This window comes from Oryctolagus cuniculus, chromosome 6, assembly GCF_051225735.1.
Source record: "Oryctolagus cuniculus isolate XC-2025 breed Fujian yellow rabbit chromosome 6, ASM5122573v1, whole genome shotgun sequence".
In the NCBI taxonomy this organism is placed as follows: Eukaryota; Metazoa; Chordata; class Mammalia; order Lagomorpha; family Leporidae; genus Oryctolagus; species Oryctolagus cuniculus.
The window spans coordinates 81,757,870-81,772,183 of NC_142872.1; the positions used below are offsets into that span (position 1 = coordinate 81,757,870).

General features: G+C 49.2%; 1 protein-coding gene across 3 annotated transcripts in view; it reads left to right on the plus strand.

The window, feature by feature from the left end:
• The first annotated feature begins 577 nt into the window (after positions 1-577).
• The window catches only part of LYN (LYN proto-oncogene, Src family tyrosine kinase), a 143,358-nt gene continuing 129,621 nt past the window's right edge, over positions 578-14,314 (plus strand). The window contains exon 1 of one of the 3 annotated variants that reach the window (XM_002710498.6): positions 578-1,031. The gene's annotated coding sequence lies outside the window, so the exon portion shown is untranslated. The remainder of the gene's footprint in view (positions 1,032-14,314) is intronic. The other 2 variants (XM_002710497.6, XM_089335260.1) reach the window with 2 other exon arrangements.

Here is a 14,314-nt window from a genome sequence, read left to right on the forward strand (position 1 = left end):
GAGCATGACTGGTGCCAACAGGCCCTATCTAAGATTTTGCTATTAATACAAAGACCAACTCTCCTACAGAGAGTAAATTCGGTAAGGTAAAACAGTGCTGGGATCTTGGTGAACAAGTGAACTGGCTTTGAGCAAGTGAGCAGCCGCAGGGACTTAGATGTGTGACATTTATTGAGTTGGAACATGAACTTGAACTTGCGATCAGTCTTTGAGCCAACACTGGTTAGGCACCTGCTATGTGCCATGCCCTGTGCCTCATGTGAACTCTCTACAGAAGGCCCTCGTAGGAGGTAGGAATCCTTATCGCCATCTTCCCGAGGAAACCGTGGCCATTTAACTCTGCTGCACCTCCAACCCCCAAGTCAATGCCTTCTTCCCAGGGTACATCTTTGAGGGCTAAGACCTCAGTGAGACCCTAAGATCATGACAGCACTTCTCATCTCGCTGGAGAGAGTTTAAAACGCTGGGAGGAATCAGAAGACCCTCTGTCCCAGGAGCACTAGGCTTCCTAACACCTTGGAGAGCAGATGAGAAGGAGAGGAGGGGAGACGAGATCAGAGGACCTTCTGGGTCCTCTGGCGATCTCCTGTCGGCCCCTACAGAAGGACGTGGGGCCCCACGCTGCTCCACTCCCCGGAGTTGCATGCAGGGTCGCCAGGGTTCTTTGCCCGCAAAGCCCCGCGCGACGGCCACAGCAAACACCCAAACCTTGGGCAGGGACCAAACGGTCACTTCCCCGCCCTCTGGGCGCAGTATGCAAATCCCAGCACCAGGAAGTAGCTGGGACCTCTCGGCCAAGCCCGGCGACAGCCAGTTCCTCTCCCACCGCGCCGGGCCGCGTCGCCGCTCGCTCCCTGCCGTGGCGCCCACGGGCCCCACGCGCGCAGCCCCTTGCCGCGCGTCCTGCCTCCCCCCCGCCACGCTGTCCCTCCCCACGCGGGCCCCCGGGGCCGCGCCGTCGCGCCGCCCGTTCTGAACTAAGTCACCGTGGAGCACCACCGCCACCGTCCCGAAACTTTCAGCGCGAGCGGGTGAGTCCCGGGGTGGGCGCGCGTGGCCGGGCGGGGCCCGAGGCTTTGCCACTGGCCGGGGTCCCTGACACCGGTTCCGTTCCGGGCCGAGGGCTAAGGCGCAGGCCGCCGCAGCAAGGGTCCCGCACCGCTTCCTGGCCGCACCGGCGCCCAGTGCTGGCGGTGAAGGCACCAGAGGACTTGTGCTCGTGGGTGACTCAGCCCGGGGAAGCGAAGACGCGGGGGCGGGAGGGTCCGCAGGTGTCGCAGCCGAGGCGCTCAGGGGCGCGGCGGGATGTACGGTCGCGAGCACCCAGCGGATCCCTCCGGGTGCGGTCACCGCTCGGGCCACTCCCCGCGCGCTGCGGGGAAGCCTCTGTCCACGCGCAGCCGGCGCGGCGGGGATCCTGGAGGGAACTCCTCGGATTGCGCAATCTGGTCTCCCTACTAGGTCCTGGGTGCCCAGAGGTGAGCGATGAGGCTCGGCCCGGGCCCTCTCCCAGGCCGGCGGACAGCTGCCCTTCTTGGTGGCCCCGGCAGGAGCCTGAAGTCCAGGGGCCGTGGTGAAGGCGGCAGCTCAGCCTCCCGCTGAGCGGGCGCCTCTTGGCTGCTGAGGAGTCGTCTGATGCCTCTGCAGCGAGAGGAAGCTGGAGTTATTTTAAGAATTCAGGGGTTGCCTTTCCTTGGCCTTTGGGGGAAGGGTGTAGGCGTCAGTTCCCACTTTCCTGCCTTATCTAGGCCGGCTGAGGCCTCCTCTTGATTGCCTGCTGTGCATTTGTGATGCTACTTCTGGTAGCTCGCCTGTCGTGTGACCCTGTTTGTAAGTCGGCATATGTGTGTTAATTACTCCAAATTTGCCCAGTCTCTTGGCCATCCAGAAACCCGCGTGGGAATCCAGGCCTTAGCTGTCTTTGAAGGGAACAGATGATTGAAAGTCCTTTTCTGAGTTTCTCACCTTGGAGAAAACCTACATACATCCTACCTCTTGTACTGTTTAGTACATATCAAGTCCCTTGGACATTCTGTGCACTCCATAGATGGTGGTTACTGTTATTGATTGAAATTAATTCCACAACAACACTCCTTGATTCTTTGCCGGTTGGTGATCTTAAACCTAAGACTACACATCTGATTGAGCCATCTGACTTTCTTGGTAAATCTGCTTAATAAGTACAGGAGGGATTGGCTGTCCTGGAGCAAGGCCCAGCTCTCTGATTAGCCCTCAGAACCCACCAGGAATGTTTGACTCTTGGGTGGCTGTATGCTGTCTTGGCTGTGCCTGTGTTTTCTTTGCACCAGTAACACCAGAGGCAGTGCTAGGGGAGTGGGTGCTCAGAGTCCAGGAATTCATTGAGTCTTTTCTGAGTAAGAGTAAGCTCTGCAAGGAAAGGGTGGGATCTGTTAGTCCTCCATCTTTCAGAGATGAATGAGGAGATGAGGATTGGGTAGACATAATTGGATCGCAAGTGCTTTGGGTAATGGGGCCTCTTTGGGATGTAAATGAGTGACCATCTTCCTAGGTGGGGGCATATAAAGGCCAAAGATATTAGGGGACAGAATAGGAGCCAACAAACCTGAATTTTGGTTTCTTCTATCATTTGCCAGAGTTGTGCTTTGGGATAAGTCACTGGGGCCATCCATGTAGCCAGCATTGCCTTCATAGCAGCAACTAGACTGACATTACAATTTGTCCCTATGCCTATAGACTGTATCCTTCACCATGGAAGGTCCTGAAGCAGTTATGACAGTTATGTGTCTAGCCCTGGTGCCTAGCACACAGTTGGCGCTCAGTGGACATTACTTGGGAAGAGGCATGGAGGCCTACTGTGAATCTGGCCCTGTGCACAACTCAGGACAGAGAGAGGGGAAACAGGGCTGTCCCTAGGTGGTTGAAGCCAATTGGTGCTTTCTGTCTTTGTTTCTAAGGCAGAGATTTAAGGGACTCTGTTGACCATAAAGCTACCCAGAAATAGTGTTCTGCACCCAGGACTGTCTGCACTGCTCTATTGCTGGAAGAGAGGACTTGCTGTGGAGCTGTAAGACCCATCTTGGAAAGGAAGCTGGCCTGTCTCTTTGTCTTATGGTCATTGCTGGTGGTTGCAAAAGTATGTGGAGACTGTGCAATATCCTCATCCCCACCCCCACCACCTTCAGAGGCTTCTGTTTAGCAGGAAAATGATCCAGCACACTTGTGAATCAAAGACTTTCAAAACCTGTTAGTGCCATTGGCATTCGGATTCAGAAATAAATCACCGAAACATTCAGTTGATTGATAGGAATATGTAGAATTTTAATGCAACAGAATTAAACAATATGACCATATATAAATCCATGCAGATCTTTTTTTTTTTAAAGATGTGTTTATTTATTTGAAAGGCAGAGTTACAGAGACAGGGGCAGAGAGAGGCAGAGAGAGAGAGAGAGAGAGAAAGAGAGGTCTTCCATCTGCCGGTTCACACCCCAAATGGCCACAGTAGCCAGAGCTCAGCCATTCCGAAGCTTCCTCCTGGTTTCCCACATGGGTGCAGGAGTCCAAGGACCTGAGCCATCTTCTACTGCTTTCCCAGACTATAGCAGAGAGCTGGATGGGAAGTGGAGGAGCTGGGACTTGAACCAGCGTCCATATGGGATACCGACACTGCAGGTGGTGGCTCTACCTGCTATGCCATGCTGTGAGCCTCTCCATATAGATCTTACAAGAATACAATGTATTGGAGTTCACAGCATTGGACCTTGTTTCAGCTCCCTGGTACTGATGGTCTCTGTGATGGGAGGGTTGTGTTGACATTGAAGAGACTTGGCAATCATTAGTCAGGATGTTGAGATATTGGTCAAAAACCCACTGATGGCAGAAATGGCCGCTGATCTTTCTTGGGCAGTTATGACAATTTGCTTGTCCAAGGCTCTGGGAGCTTTTTGAACCTTGATTTCATCTGAGTCTCTCCTGTCTCCTACAGGATAGGCAGGAACAGATACAAAAACACAGATTGAGGGGCTTGCCCCAGGTCACAAGCTAAGTGTCACATTAGTCATTAGTCATGATTGTTATGTTTTCTGACATTTTCTACCTGTCCCCCTTCAGACCTGTATTGGGTTCTCAGCTACTTAAAAGAGACATTTTAAAAATCATTTAAGACTGGTGCCGCGGCTCACTAGGCTAATCCTCCACCTTGCGGCTCCGGCACACCGGGTTCTAGTCCCAGTCGGGGCGCCGGATTCTGTCCCGGTTGCCCCTCTTCCAGGCCAGCTCTCTGCTGTGGCCAGGGAGTGCAGTGGAGGATGGCCCAAGTGTTTGGGCCCTGCACCCCATGGGAGACCAGGAAAAGCACCTGGCTCCTGCCATCGGATCAGCGCGGTGCGCCGGCCGCAGTGCGCCGGCCGCGGTGGCCATTGGAGGGTGAACCAACGGCAAAGGAAGACCTTTCTCTCTCTCTCTCTCTCTCTCTCACTATCCACTCTGCCTGTCAAAAAAAAATCATTTAATAAATATTTTAAAAATAGAGACAAAGTTCTTTTTATCATGTGGTAATTTTCTGAGCAAAGTGGCTGCAGCTCAGAACATTGGGACAGTTGTGTGGTTAAGCAAGATTGTCTGGAACTGTGTCTTTGAGCATAGCTTCCTGCTGGGAGAGTGGATTTGGGGAATGATCTACAATAACTGCTATGGTGACACCAATATTGACTGCTGTTCAAGTAGCTGTAGCAGCAGCCTTGGGGGCTATTCGGTAATTATTGATTAATACAGAAATACCCAAGGAGTATTTGGCCAAAGGACTTTGTTCAGCCTCTGCCAAGAAGTGTCTCCCCCACGAATCCTATCTGAGCCCCTTTGTTGGTTGTTACAACAATGAGATAATCTTTAAGTTAAAAATATAAACTAAGGGGACTGGGTACATAGGACGTGTGTTAAAGCACATGTCCCATTTTCTGAGCACCTGCTGTGTACAAGGCACTATTCTGGGCCAATTTTCCTGTAATGAGCATGGGTTATCTCCCATTCTTCAAGGTTAATAATGAAAAGAAGGACATGGAAGAGGAAGTTGGCTTTTTGTTTCAGTTAGAAATACTGAAAGATTTCTTGTAGCCGTCTAGTTTCCTGGTTCTTAAGTTGTGAGACTTTGAGTTCACTCTATCATCATTTCTAAAATGTTTTGTGAGTAAGTTCTCATTTGGGAGATACACCCAAGTCTAGAAAATGGTATGGAAATTTGCCAATTGAGGAATTGGAGATTTTGTAACAGATCTGTGTAAGGACTTGGACCTTCTCGTAGGTATTTTTGGCTTAAGTTATCTGGAAGGACTGAATTGTATGTCAGAAAGACTCCTTCAGGGGTGGAAACTGGCTGCAGCAGTTAAGCTGCCGCTCGGGACGCCCGCATCGCACATCGGAGAGCCTGGAGTCTGGAGTCTGGAGTCTGGAGTGGAGTCCCAGCTCCACTGCCAATGCCAGCTTCCTGCTAATGTGCACTCTGGGAGGCAGCAGATCGAGGCCCTGCTACCCATGTGGGAGACTTGCATTGTGTTCTCTGCTCCTGGGCTTTGGCCTGACTCAGCCCTGGCTTTTGTGGGCATTTGGGGAGTATACCAGTGGATGGGGGAATCTCTCTCTGTTTCTCTCTGTCTTTCTGCCTTTCAAATAGATAATCTTTTTTAAAGACTCATCCATGCAGATAAGTGCAGGGGCCCCATAATCTCCTTTGTTCTTTCTGATTGGCCTTTTTTTTTTTTCCATTTTAGTTCTATATTTCATTTTCATTTATTGCTAAATAAGCAGTCAGCATCCCTTAGTTGCCACACAGCTATTTCTTGAAAGTTGTGTTCACAGTCAGGATGTAGTTCTTGTTGCTGTAGACTTTCCCAACATGCTGTTTGTTTCACTGTGCTTTGTTAACCCTTGAGCATTTCCTAGTCTCTCCTGCAGCTCCTGCCTTCAGCTCTTTCTCTCCCCATGTTACAAAGCCATCTTTAAACCAGGAATCGAGGTAGCATGGGTTGACCCCGTATGAGAAGAGATGAGTTCATTGCTCATAAGGCTGAGATTCCTAAATGATATCCCAAGTGGGGGTAACATGGACAGGATGGGTTTGTCCAAAGCCCAGGCTCTGTGTGCTGAGCTGCAGAGTGTTGGGAAGGAGTCTTCAGAAGTGTAGTTTAGAGGGTCTTTCAATCTGTTTCACTTCCTTTTTACAGTTCATGCTTCAGACAAAGTCAAATACTGTGCTGCCTGCCCACACCCTCACCCTCCTGTTAGCATCTACATCTCTCTCACTGCTTATTAGACACTGCACTGCACCGATTGGCAATGCCTCTCTAGTCCCCGCCCCTCCCTCCTCTCCATCTTGGTAAAGACCGGGTGGCGGAGCCGTTGGAACTTCTTCGTGGGGAGGATGCCCCTGGAGGTGGGGGAGCCACATCTGGTTCTTCTGCCTCCACCCAAAAGCGGTGACGTTTTCTTGGTGGTTGGACCTTCTGGGTGGCTCCACTCTTCCTGTAAATGTTGACCTCGCGGAGGGTGAGGGGAATGGAGAAGCTGGTCTCAGAGAGGCCCTCGGGAGAGAGAGGACCACTTCTGCTTTCCACGGGGAAGCTGTGTTGGGGACAGCAGAACTGTCGCTGGAGGCCCCAGGGAGGAGGCCGAGGGAGGAGGCAAGCAAGGAAGTGATACTTCCTCCTGCCAGGTCATTTGCCTGCAGCCCCACCTTCCTTGTTGCCCAGAGCTGCTTTGCCCTCAGGGCTCTTTCTTCACCTCCTGATCTGTCCATCTTCAATTTGTCCTGGATGGGGCCTGAGGGGGAGCGGGGAGGGCAGGCAGATGGCGGAGGGGGAGGGGGGAAGCAGAATCTACAGTCATCAATGCAGAGCCAGCCCACTGCTTTTTCAGCAACAGAAAGATGTACGTGTTAAAATTACCCATCACGGAAATCTGTGAAATGATATGTAGATGTTTTAAAATCTTCTAGTGTTCAGGCACTATTGATCATTTCTTAATCCAAACTCAGTTATTCAGGGCTATTTTTTTAAAGATACTTATTTATCTGAAAATCAAAGTTACACAGAGAGGAGAGACAGAGAGAGAGAAGTCTTGCATCCGCTAGTTCACTCCCTAATTGGCTGCAACGGCCGGAGCTGCACCGATCCAAAGCCAGGAGCCAGGAGTTTCTTTCAGGTCTCCCATGCGGGTGCAGGGACCCAAGCACTTGGGCCATCTTCTACTGCTTTCCCAGGCCATAAGCAGAGAGCTGGATCGGAAGTGGAGCAGCTGGGACTCAAACCAGTGTCCATATGGGATGTCGGCACTGCAGGTGGTGACTTTATCTGCTACTCCACAGCACTGTCCCCAGTTCAGGGCTATTTTTAAAACTGTTTAAGCTATAGTCACTTTTTGAATCTTGAGATGGAGCAGTAGCTGCTAAACTTCTTTGGTTACAATCCATATCAAGAATTACATGACTGTGTTTTATGTATGTATAAATGTTTGTATGTATATTTACCTTTGAAAGGCAGGGTGACAGAAAGAGAGAGAGAGAGTGAGAGATGGTCCATCTACTGGTTCACTCCCCAAGTGTCTTCAATAGCCAGGACTAGACCAAGCAGAAGCCAGGAGTCAGCCATTACTTGTGGGGTGCGAGCCAGCAGTAAGCTGGACTTGGAAACAGAGCCAGGACCTGAATCTAGGCACTCCAATATGGGATGTGTGCATCCCAAGTGGCGTCCTTTTTTAAAAATATTTTATTTATTTATTTGAGAGGTAGAGTCACAGACAGAGAGGTAGAGAAAGAGAGAAAGGTCAAAGGTCTTCCATCCACTGGTTCACTCCCCAGATGGCTGCAACAGCTTGAGTTGGGTCAATCCAAAGCCAGGAACCAGGAGCTTCTTCTGAGTCTCTCAAGCACTTGGGCCATCTTCTACTGCTTTCCCAGGCCATAGCCGGGAACTGGATCAGAAGAGGAACAGCCAGGACTTGAACCAGTGACCATAGGTGCCACTCACAGAGGCTTAGCTTTCTAAGCCACAGGGCCAGCCCTCCAAATGGCTTGTCAAATGCCTGCTCCAATGAGGGTACTTTAAAAAGTTCATGGGGGGAAGGGGCGCCGGCACTGTGGTGTAGTGGGTAAAGCTGTTGCCTGCAGTGCTGGCATCTTATATGGGCTCCAGTTCAAGTCCTGGCTGCTCCACTTCCAACCCAGCTGTCTGCTATGGCCTGGAAAAGCAGTAGATGGCCCAAGCCCTTGGGCCCCTGCACCCACGTGGGAGACTCGTGGCTCCTGGCTTAGGATCAGCACAGATCCGGGCTCCAGACCGTTGCGGCCATTTGGGGAGTGAACCAGTGAATGGAAGATTCTTTCTCTCTCTGTCTCTCTCTCTCTTTGCCTCTGCCTCTCTAAAACTCTTTCAAGTAAAATAAATAAATATTTTTTAAAAAGTTCATGGAAAAGTTACATAAAAGGATAAATGTATTTTGGTGAAAAACCTGAAATTCATGCAGTTTTTCATAATGCACATTTTCCATGAATGTTTTGAAGACCTCTCCTGTTTTACCTATGCCCACAGCCATATATCTCTTTATGCAGTCGGTGGGGGTGGGGCGGGGAAGGAAGTGAACTCTGTTGAAAGAGCCCCTCTCCCTAGCCTCTTAGTGGAGTGCGGTCTACGGAAGTCCTGTGAGGCCAGATGGGTGTAAAATGCACAGAGCCTGGTCCTGTGATTCCAAAGCTCCGGTCCCTTTGGGAGGTTTATTAAAAAAAAAAAAAATACAAATTAAGATGCGGCCAAACAATGAAACAGCTTGTGGATATACTAAAAGAGAACCTTCAGTTGCACTTGCTCGTATGAAAATCTTTTAAAAAGCTGAGCACAAACTGGTAGGTAGTATGATACAACTTCTTTTTTATTTGTTTAAAGATTTATGTATTTATTTGGAAGATAGAGTTACAGAGATAGAGCGAGAGAGATGAGGTGGGGGGAGAGAGAGAGAGTGTGTGTGTGTGTGTGTGTGTGAGAGAGAGAGAGAGGTATATTCCATGCATTGGTTCACTCCCCAAATGGCTGCAACAGCCAGGCTGAGGCCAGGAGCCAGGAGCCAGGAGCTTTGTCCAGGTTCTCCCACATGGGTGCAGGGACCCAAGCACTTGGGCCATCTTCCCCTGCTTTCCCAGGCCATTAGCAGGGAGCTGGGTCAGAAGCGGAGCAGATGGGACGTGTACTGGCTCCCACATGGGTTAATGCCATTATCATGGTGATAATGGCATGGTGCCACAGTGCCAGCCCCAGTATGATACAATTTCTTTTCTTTTTTTTTTTTCTAAGATTTATTTTATTTATTTGAATCACAGAGTTACAGAGTAGTACAGCCAGAGAGAGAGAGAGAGAGAGAGAGAGGTCTTCTTTCATCTGCTGGTTCACTCCCCAAATGACTGCAATGGCCAGAGCTAAACTGATCCAAAGCCAGGAGCCAGGAGCTTCCTCCGTCTCCCATGTGGGTGCAGGGGCCTAAGGATCTGGGCCATCTTCCACTGCTTTCTCAGGCCATAGCAGAGAGCTGGATTGGAAGTGGAGCAGCCAGGTCTCAAATTGGCGCCCATATGAGATGCTTGCGCTGCAGGCCAGGGCTTTAACCCACTGCGCCACAGTGCTGGCTCCAGGTCAGGGCTTTAACCCACTGTGCACATAGCCGCTCTGATACAATTTCTGAAACAAAATATTCACAACTACTACACATCATCTATAAACCAGAACACTTTTACACTAAAATTTTCATAGTGATTATTTCTCTGTTGGCACATGCTGATTTTTTTCTTTTGTACATCTTTATTTTTAAAAGAATGTGCAGCACTTACATGATTTATTAAATTTTTTACTCTACTTATTTGAAAGGCAGAGTTACTGTGAGATAGGAAAAGACTGAGACAGAGAGAGATTGAGAGAGATCATCCATCACTGGTTTACTCCCCAAATAGGCCCAGTGGCCAGGACTGGACCAGGCGAAGCCCGGAGCCTGGAACTCCATCTTGGTCTCCCACATGTGTACAGGGGCCCAAGCACTCAGGCCATCTTCCTCTGCTTTCCCAAGTGCTTTAGCAGGGAGCTGGATTGGAAGTGGAGCAGCTGGGACTTGAACCCGTGCCCATATGGGATGCTGGTGTCGTAGGTGGCAACTTAACCTACTGTATCACAATGATGGCCCCTACTTATTTGAAGGACAGAGTCATAAGAGATCTTCCAACTGCTGGTTCACTCTCTAAATGCCCGCAACAGCTGGGGCTTGGCCAGGTTAAAACCAGGAGTCACAGGAACTCCATCTTGGTTTTCCACTTGGGCTATCTTCTGCTGCCTCCCAGCCGCATTAGCAGGAACCTTGACTGGAAGCATGGAATAGCAGGAACTCAAACCTCCAGTATGAGTTGCCAGTACTGCAAATGGCGGCTTAACCTGTCGTACCATGATGCTGGCCCCACTGACATGACTTCGTATGGCAGCAAAGGAGAAATGAGAAGCAGCTGTGCGACTGCAGAGTGCAGGTAGGAGGAGTCTGGGCACTCTGGAGCCAGAGGATGCTTTGGCTGGAAGAATGCTTGTGTGCATTTAATTTTGAGCAGACCTTCCCCAAGAGAGCTGCTGGATGTGAGTGTTGTAAATAGCAGATTTTCTCAAAGAAGCTTCCACTGTTACATTAGTTGTCTCTTGGTGTTGTGAGGGATTGGTTCCATGACACCTCTCAACTTTCCCACAAATTTCACATCCACATATGCTTCTCCACATTATACAAAATGGGACATTGTTTGCATGTAATCATCTATGCACAGCCTCCAGCAGCCCATAAATCACCTCTTGATTTCTTTATCATACCTAATACAATGTAAATGCTATGCAAATAGTTGCTATACTGTTTAGGGAATAATGACAAGAAAGTCTGTGTATGTTCAGTATAAGCTCCACCCTCTTTTTTTTTTTAAGGTTTATTTTGTCTGTTTGAAAGCCAGAGTTGGAGGAGTGGGGAGAGAGAGAGAGAGAGAATATGAATCTTCATCTGGTTTACTCCCCAAATGGCTGCAATAGCCAGCGCCAGACCAGACGAAAGCCAGGAACCAGGAGCTTCATCTGGGTCTCCCACATGGGTGCAAGGGTCCAAGGGCTTGGGTCACATTCCACTGCTTTCCCAGGTGCATCAGCAGGGAGCTGGATCAGAAGCGGAATAGCTGGGACTCGAATTGGCGCCCATATGGGTTGCTGGTACTGCAGGCAGTGGCTTAACTCGTTATAGCACCACTCTGGGCCAATGATCCACATTTTAATGAACTTCTTGAAGACTCCTCCTGTAATGCCATTGTGGGACATAAAGCAAGTGACACAAGAGCCGACTGTGTTCAGTTTAACCAAGCTTTCTAGAGTGCCTCCTGGGAGCTAGGCACAGTGTGAGGAGTTGGGGTACAAATCAACCTGTGGTGTTGGAGATACTGAAGGGAGAGAGGACTGCATATACTGGCAAAAGGGGCCTTGCTGAGAGAGGATGGGATCTAATCGTGCAGGGAGCAATGTCAGGATCTCTGTTATCACCAGAACCTGTTCTAGGGAGCTGTGATAAGCTTTGACAGGTAGACGTGGAGGGTATGGCTGTAATAATAAATGATGGATTTTATTGCACAAATGAAATGGAATCCCTGAAGCCTTTTACTAGGAAGCCAAAATTTTTCCCATCACAGGCAACTTCTTGCCTAGACTCTTTCATCTTGTAAAGCATTGAGGATGTAGCCAAAAAATGAAGGGGCTTGAGCCCTCATTTACTGTTTTGAATAGGTGCATGATTAATGGGGGCCTCAAAAGGGCTTCCCCAGAGATAAAGTGGGTGCCAGAAAATAACACTTATTGCTGCTAAACAACAGAAGGCTTTCCCTTGTAGTGGTCACCGCCAGCAAGCACTCGACACCTGCCTAACTGATGTTGCTCTTCCCCAGGCATTCACCTATACATTTCTGGTGATGGGTGGCAACATTATCGACAATATAAGCAATTTGGAGTTGAGGGCTCAGTTTCTGTGGAGTTATCAGTCTTTTCTATTTGATTTAAAAGAAGGAGAACACACTGGAAAGCAACAGCTTAGTTGGGATTGTTTTGACAATATTTGAACAATTTTCTTAAAAGCATAATCAGGATGGGCATTTGGCCTAACAGTTAAAACACTGGCTGAGACACCTGCGTCTCATATCCAAGTGCTTGGATTTGATTCTCAGCTCAGCTCCTAACTCTAGCTTCCTGTTAACCCAGACCCTGAGAGGCAGCAGTGATGCCTCAAGTAATTGGGACCCTGCTGAGCACATGGGAGACCTAGCTCCTGGACTGGCTCTATACCAGCCCTGACTATTGCAGGCATTTGGGGGTGAATCAGTAAGTAGGATTGCTCCTGGTCTCTCTCTGTCTTTCTGCTTCTCAAATGGATATCAAAAATGAAGAAAAGGCATCACCATAACTAGGAATGGCAATATTTGGTCAGTATGAAGCAACCACCTCCATAATTAGGGATAGTGTATGGAATGTCGACAGTGCTCAAGTTGCATTTCAAATGTGAGAGGAGGTGGCATAAACGGAAGGAAATCTAGGCTTTAGCCATCTAGGCTTCAGCACTTGTGACTTGAACAAGTTCTTGCTTGTTGTCATCCTTTCTTCCTTTAAAACACCACCTCTCAGCTTGCTGGTAACAGTCAACAGAGCTAACCGTTAATCTCCAGCATTGTTTCTGGTGCACAGTAGGTGTGTAACAGAAGGGAGCTGTTCTTACTGCTAGACTATGCACTGCGGCCTTAGAGGGTAGGGATGCAGTTCCTTGAAGGTTCAACTGGGGAGTGAGTCACAGACCATCCCGTCTGCTTGCCATGTGCTGGAGGCTCATGTGTTTAATGAACCAAACTTCTGATCTGCCAACAAGGTCCCAGGAATTGTAGTAAGCCTCAAGCATCCAGGGGCCAGCAGGATGGTCTCTGCTTCCCAAGATACTGAGTGTGATCAGAGCTGTCCCAGACGTGTACCAAGTGTTCTGCAAGCAGTAAGAAAGAGCTTTTGGAGATACTGAGAAGATGCTGAAACAGGATGTGCAGAAGGAGAAGGCATTTTCTGCGGGAGGTTTTCAGGGCAAGGCAAAGATAAAAAAGGACCTGGGATTTCAAAAATATAAGGAGTGGGGCCGGTGCTGTGGCGTAGTAGACTAAGCCTCTACCTGTGTTGCCAGCCTCCCATATCAGTGCTGGTTTGTGTCTCAGCTGCTCCTCTTCTGATCCAGCTCTCTGCTTATAGCCTGAGAAAGCAGTGGAGAATGGCCCAAGTGCTTGGGACCCCACACCTGAGTGGAAGACCTGGAAGAAGCTCCTGGCTCCTGGCTTCAGATGGCACAGCTCCAGCAGTTGTGGCCGTTTGGGGGAGTGAACCAGCAGGTGGAAGACCTTTCTTTCTGTCTCTCCTTCTCTCTGTCTGTAACTCCACCTCTCAAAGGAATAAATAAACTCTTTATAAACAAAACAAAACAAAACAAAACCTGAGGAGTCCCCTGATCTGGGCTGTGTCCTTACATAATGGAAGGCTTTGTGACCTGAGGAGTGACAAATGAACTTGGCAGTGGACACAATTCTTGGCTTCACATGTTTTGTTTTGTTTTCGTTTTTTGAGAGGTAGAGAGGCTGAGAGAGACAGAGAGCTCCCATTCACTGTGCACTCCAAAATGCTTACAACAGCTCCTGGGTGGGGCTGAAGCCAGGAGCCAGGAACTCAATCCAGATCTCCCATGTGGGTGGCAGGAACCCAGTAACTTGAGCCATCACCTGCTGCCTCCTAGGGTCCACATGAGCAAGAAGCCAGAGTCAGGAGCCAAGATGACAATCAAACCCAGGCTCTCTGAGGTAGAAAGTGGGCATCCCAACCTTTAAGCTAAATGCCTGCCTGTGAAAAATTTTTTTAAGCATTTATTTATTTGAGAAGTAGAGTTACAGACAGAGAGAAAGAGGAAAGAGAGACAGAGAGAAAGGTCTTCCATCTGCTGATTCACTCTCCCTAAATGGCTTCAGTGATTGGAACTGAGCTGATCTGAAGCCAGGAGCCAGGAGCTTCATCTGGCTCTTCCACTTGGGTTCTGGGGCCTAAGCAGTTGGGTCATCCTCCACTGCCTTCCCAGGCCATCAGCAAGGAGCTTGATTGGAAGAGGAGCAGCCGGGACTTGAATGGGCATCCGTATGGGATGCTGGTGCTACAGATGGAGTTTTAGCCCAGTATGCCACTGGGGCAGCCCCATAAATTTTTAATATAAGAAGGAACTTCAGAAC